Source organism: Octopus sinensis, linkage group LG13, assembly GCF_006345805.1.
Source record: "Octopus sinensis linkage group LG13, ASM634580v1, whole genome shotgun sequence".
NCBI classification, from domain to species: Eukaryota; Metazoa; Mollusca; class Cephalopoda; order Octopoda; family Octopodidae; genus Octopus; species Octopus sinensis.
The window spans coordinates 28,323,236-28,329,069 of NC_043009.1; the positions used below are offsets into that span (position 1 = coordinate 28,323,236).

Sequence of the window (5,834 nt, forward strand, 5' to 3'; positions counted from 1 at the left end):
GTGTGCATGTATATATATATTATGTGTGTATATATATATATTATATGTGTGTATATATATGTATATATATCATATGTGTTTGAGTATATATATATATATATATCATATGTATGTGTACATAGTTATACATATATATATATATTTTTTTTTTTTATTTTACTTGTTTCAGTCATGTGACTGTGGCCATGTTAGTGCACCGCCTTTTAGTTGATCAAATCGACCCCAGGACTTATTCTTTGTAAGCCTAGTACTTATTTTATCGGTCTCTTTTTTGCCGAACCGCTAAGTTACGGGGACGTAAACACACCAGCATCGGTTGTCAAGCGATGTTGGGGGACAAACACAGACACACAAACGTGCACATACATATATATATATATATATATATATACATACAACAGGCTTCTTTCAGTTTCCGTCTACCAAATCCACTCACAAGTCTTTGGTCGGCCTGAGGCTATAGTAGAAGACACTTACCCAAGATGCCACGCAGTGGGACTGAACCTGGAACCATGTGGTTCGTAAGCAAGCTACTTACCACAATGCCACTCCTATGCCTACATATATATATATATATATATATATACAAACCTACATATATATATATATACATATATATACATACAAACATATAAATATATGTGTGTGTATATATATTTATATATATATACATATGCATATACATGTATATATAGCTATATATAGTACACTATTAGTTTCAAGAATGCTGCTATTAGTTTCAAGAATGATCAAACAAGTCAAGTACTTCTCTAAAGACATAAGCTGACATCTTAACACATCTTGTTCTTAATCAAGGGTGTTCTTGATATTACTTGATTGGTGAGTTTTCTCTAATTATAAAAACAAAATGAAGTGTTGACTAACATGACATTTTCTGTTCTGCTTTTGGCAAGTATACTGCAAATAATTTAGACAATAAAATATGGTTGATATCCTAAAGAAGAAGGTAATGTGTAATGTTTAGGATGCATCTGTTTTTCTTCAGAGCAAAAGAGTGAATAAAGTCCTCAGTGTACACAACTGAAACAGTATTAGACTAAAATAGTCATCTATGTATTATATTTAATGTATGTACATTTTTGAGAGTCAAGATGCTGAGGATTATCGTCCAAGAGAAAATTTCTTCTTTAAAAACACAAAACATATTGAGTGAGATGGAAAGTTATTCCAAATGAAATGCATGAGAACACAAGGTTCATTTCAGACTTTTGAGACCTTGTCGATAATGTGAACTTGCTGGTCACAAGCCTAGACAAAATCAGTTCTCCCTGACGTATACAAAGCAGGCAATAATACATTCGCTGAAGCTGCAGCTATTTCAGTTGTATGTGTTGATTTTTTATTCAGCTCTACACAATACCAGTTAATGTATTATTCAGTGTTTTCTTTTCATTGGAGGCAAGAAATTTCTTCTAGGTATGTCACTACAAGACTAAAAAAAAAACCAACATGCATTTGGCATTCTTGTGAATCATGGCTGGGATAATTGTTCATGTTGCTCTGATATATATTGTATTTTTGAACAGAAAAGATTTTCTCTCAGACAAAATCTGCAGCATTATGCCTCTCAACATTATTTATACCCTAAGTATGGTACATAGATTCTATTTTAGTGAAACAAAATGGTAAAAATTCTATCTTTAGGCTGTTAATCTATGAATAACAGCAGAAACGTTTCCTCTTCAAGGTCCTAAAATGCATCAGCCCCAATCAACCTTATTGAAGGACTGGACACATACTTTAGGACAGAATGGCTGCAGATTTTACAAAAGAAATAAAAAGTGGTCCTTTACTTTCTGAATAATTGAAGATACATTTATACAGAGTCCACCAGAAAAAATGTATGCTTACTTCAGGAAAGCAAAAAAGCTGTGTAAATATTTAACTTGTATAAGTACCCATATAAATATAAAATTCCTTTTGATGTTTTATCAAATAGCAATAACACTGAATTAAAATATTCATACAGATTTTTCCTTTCCTGAAGTGTGTATACATTTTTCGACTGACTATATATTAATATATATATATAGATATATGGTCATAAAAATATTGTGTTCTGTGAATAGAATATAGAACTTAATTCTATAATGTCATAATATAACATTCATCTTATAAATAAATATTTGATCATCTATAACTGATAACAACGTTTGGCACACCCTTGTTCAATGTTCATCATACGTTACTGTCAACATATAACTTAGCAGCTTATGTTAGTTTGTCAAAAGTTTAAAGTTTGCACATTTACAGTGAAAGACAGCACTCTGTGCCTACACAAAGATGTCTCCTCTAATCCAACAAAAATAGGTTCATCTTTGACGCCATTTACATATCAGAGCTGTGGTTAATGTGGGTCTCTTTACTGATACATGTTGAAATGTGGATTAATCTTGTGCTTCCTCCGTTTTATTTCCATATCCAAATCAGTTCGATTTAAAGTTTAGTTGCAGTAGAGATACTAAATGTTACGCATAAGTTATAATCTCTTCTTTCAAACATCTGATGTAAAGCTTTAGATGACAACACATTTGATGCCTTCTGTCCATGATTTTCTAAAGTCCTTCTACAGTTTTGACTTTTATGTTCTATGAAATCTCATTTATTTACCATCATGTTAGCACCTGTTAACTCTTGATGTAACAAACGTAACAATATGAATGCATTAAGTACAAAGCTGGATTATGGAGTGCACTTAAGCAAAAAGAGAACCTATGTTTATACATACATTTATACGCACACACTATCTATCTATCTATCATCTATCTATACACACACACAGTGATGATGAATTATTTCCTTTTTGATTATATATATATATATATGTGTGTGTGTGTGTGTGTGTGTGTGTGTGGTCTGTTAGGAGGCACAAGCACTTATACAGATGGTGGTAGCTTCCACCTGCCAAATTCAAGTACAAAGCTTTGATTGGCCTGAGGCTACAGTAGAAGACACAGTGGGAGTGAACCTGAAACCTTATAGCTGGGAAGCAAGCTTCCTAACCACACTGCCATGCCCATCTGACTTGTCCTCAGTGAACACAACTGAAACAGTATTAAATTAAAATAGTCAACCCATCCATAGAAAGCGGACGTTAAACAATGATGATGATGATGATTGATGATGATGATATATATATAATATATATATATATATATACCATATATACCTATCTATATATCTATCTATCTATTATCTATTTATTATCTATTATCTATCTATCTATACATATATATATATATATATTATATATATATATATATATGTATGTATATATATATTCATCATAGTTTAATGTCCATTTTCCATGCTAGCATAGGTTGGACGGTTTGACTAGGGTCCAGTCTGATCTGGTAGTGTTTCTACAGCTGGATGCCCTTCCTAACACCAACCACTCTGTGAGTGTAGTAGGTGCTTTTTACGTACCACTGGCACAGGTGCCAGGGAACGCTGGCAGCAGCCATGATTGGCTGGAGCTTTTTACGTGCCACCGGCACGGAAGCCAGTCAAGGCAACGCTGGCATCAGCCATGTTCGGATGGTGCTTTTTACGTGCCACTAGCACAGGTATCACAGTTACAATTTCCATTTGATTTTTATTTATGTTGATGTACTTGACTCAATAGGTTTCCTCAAGCACAGCGGGTCGCCCTACAATCCGAGGTAAGCACAGGGCGACCTGCTGTGCTTGAGGAGACCTAATGGAAATCGATCAATGGAAATTGCAGATGTGTTACCAGTGCTGGTGGCATGTCGAAACTCTACTTGTGAAGACCCGTTGAGGCAAGTGAGGATCAGAATGGAAATCGATCAATGGAAATTGCAGATGTGTTACCAGTGCCGGTGGCATGTAAGAGAACCTTCCGTTTCGCGACCGTTGCCAGCACCGCCCCGTTTCGTGTCCGTTGCCAGCCTTGCCTGGCCCTTGTGCCGGTGGCACATAAAAAGCACCATCCGTTCATGGCCGTTTGCCAGCTCTGTCTGGCACCTGTGCGGGTGGCACGTAAAAAGCACCCACTACACTCACGGAGTGGTTGGCGTTAGGAAGGGCATCGAGCCGTAGAAACACTGCCAGATTTGACTGGGCCTGATGAAGCCTTGGCTTCACAGACCCCAGTAGAACCGTCCAACCCATGCTAGCATGGAAAACGGACGCTAAACGACGATGATGATGATGATGATGATATATATATATATATATATAAGGTACCAGTTACCAGTGCCGGTGGCATGTAAGAGAACCATCCATTCGTGACTGTTGCCAGCGCCGCCCCGACTGGCCTCGTGGCAGTGGCACGTAAAAAGCATCATCCGTTTGTGTCCGTTGCCAGCCTCGCCTGGCCCCCGTGCCGGTGGCACATAAAAAGCACCATCCGTTCGTGGCTGTTTGCCAGCTCTGTCTGGCACCTGTGCAGGTGGCATGTAAAAAAGCACCCACTACACTCACGGAGTGGTTGGCGTAGGAAGGCATCCAGCCGTAGAAACACTGCCAGATCTGACTAGGCCTGATGAAGCCTTCCGGCTTCACAGACCCCAGTTGAACCGTCCAACCCATGCCAGCATGGAAAACGGACGCTAAACGACGATGATGATGATGATGATGATATATATATATATATATATTTGTAGGCGTTGATGGGTTTGACTACTCACAGTTTAGCTCTTTGTGACTGTGAACAACAACTGTCCCAGTTCAATTCTGGCATGTAGCTAATTAACATATGGTATCCTGTATCGGACAGCTGAAATGCTTATGTGGTATACTTGCATCAATTATGTGTGTGTGTGTGTGTATGTGTGTCTGTGTATACACACACATATGCATGTTTGTATGTTTATAGACACTTGTGACTATAAATGAAAGAAAAATGACTCAATACTCCATCGCTTGCTGACCCACTTGTCTCTTCATCCCTACTCGGCCATTGCTGTGCCCAACCACTAATCATTCCTCTGCAAAAAATCCTTCCTTTGGATTCTTCCTGTTGCTCATGTCTGCAACAGTTGATTTGGAACATTGACATCAATATTACCATTCTTGGATGGCCTGGAAAGGTGATGGGCTCTGCCCCTACCACCAGATTCATCATCCCCATCATTTAATGTTCATTTTCTATGCTGAAATGGGTTGGACAGTTTAGCTGGAGCTGGTGAGACAAAGTACTGAGCTAAGACTATAGTATCTGCTTTGGCATGGTTTCTACAGTTTGATGTCCTTCCTAACACCAACCACTTCATAGAATGAACCAGGAACTTTTATGTGATGCCAACACTAGTGAGGTCGCTTGGTAACTTGCAAAAGAAGATGCCATACCTAAGGAAGGTGGTTTTGTGCCAGGTGATGAGGTGCTAAAGTACGACAGGGACAAGATCAGGTGTCTTGCTGTAAAAGTAGATACACAGCTCCCCCTCCCCACCGAGACACTGTGAATAATCCTTTCTACTGAAAGTACAAGGTCCGAAATGTGGGGAGAGGGACCTTGTCTATTACATCGACCCCAGTACGCAACTGGTACTTAATTTATTGACCCCGAAGGGTTGAAACATAAAGTTGACCTCGACGGAATTTGAACTCAGAATGTAGCGGTGGACAAAATACTGCTAAGCATTTCGTCCAGTGTGCTAACAATTCTGCCATCTCACTGCCTTAGATGCAGTAAATAATAAAAAGGAAAAAAAAAGGAAATAGATATAACAGAGAGTAACACTTCCATGTAATTGCCATTGTGCTGTTGTAACTAACTTTCTTTTGATATAATTTTGGAAACTTTTCTTTAAATGTTTAAGCTAACAACTGCAGTAATCAATTATATT

At 37.9% G+C, this 5,834-nt stretch overlaps 1 long non-coding RNA gene across 1 annotated transcript in view; it reads right to left on the minus strand.

The window, feature by feature from the left end:
- The window catches only part of LOC118765730, a 17,720-nt gene extending 14,134 nt beyond the window's left edge, over positions 1-3,586 (minus strand). The window contains exons 1-2 of the long non-coding RNA XR_005001600.1: positions 3,573-3,586; positions 886-895 (exon numbers count right to left, since the gene is read on the minus strand). This is a non-coding gene — a long non-coding RNA (uncharacterized LOC118765730). The remainder of the gene's footprint in view (positions 1-885; positions 896-3,572) is intronic.
- Between the last annotated feature and the right edge of the window lie 2,248 nt (positions 3,587-5,834).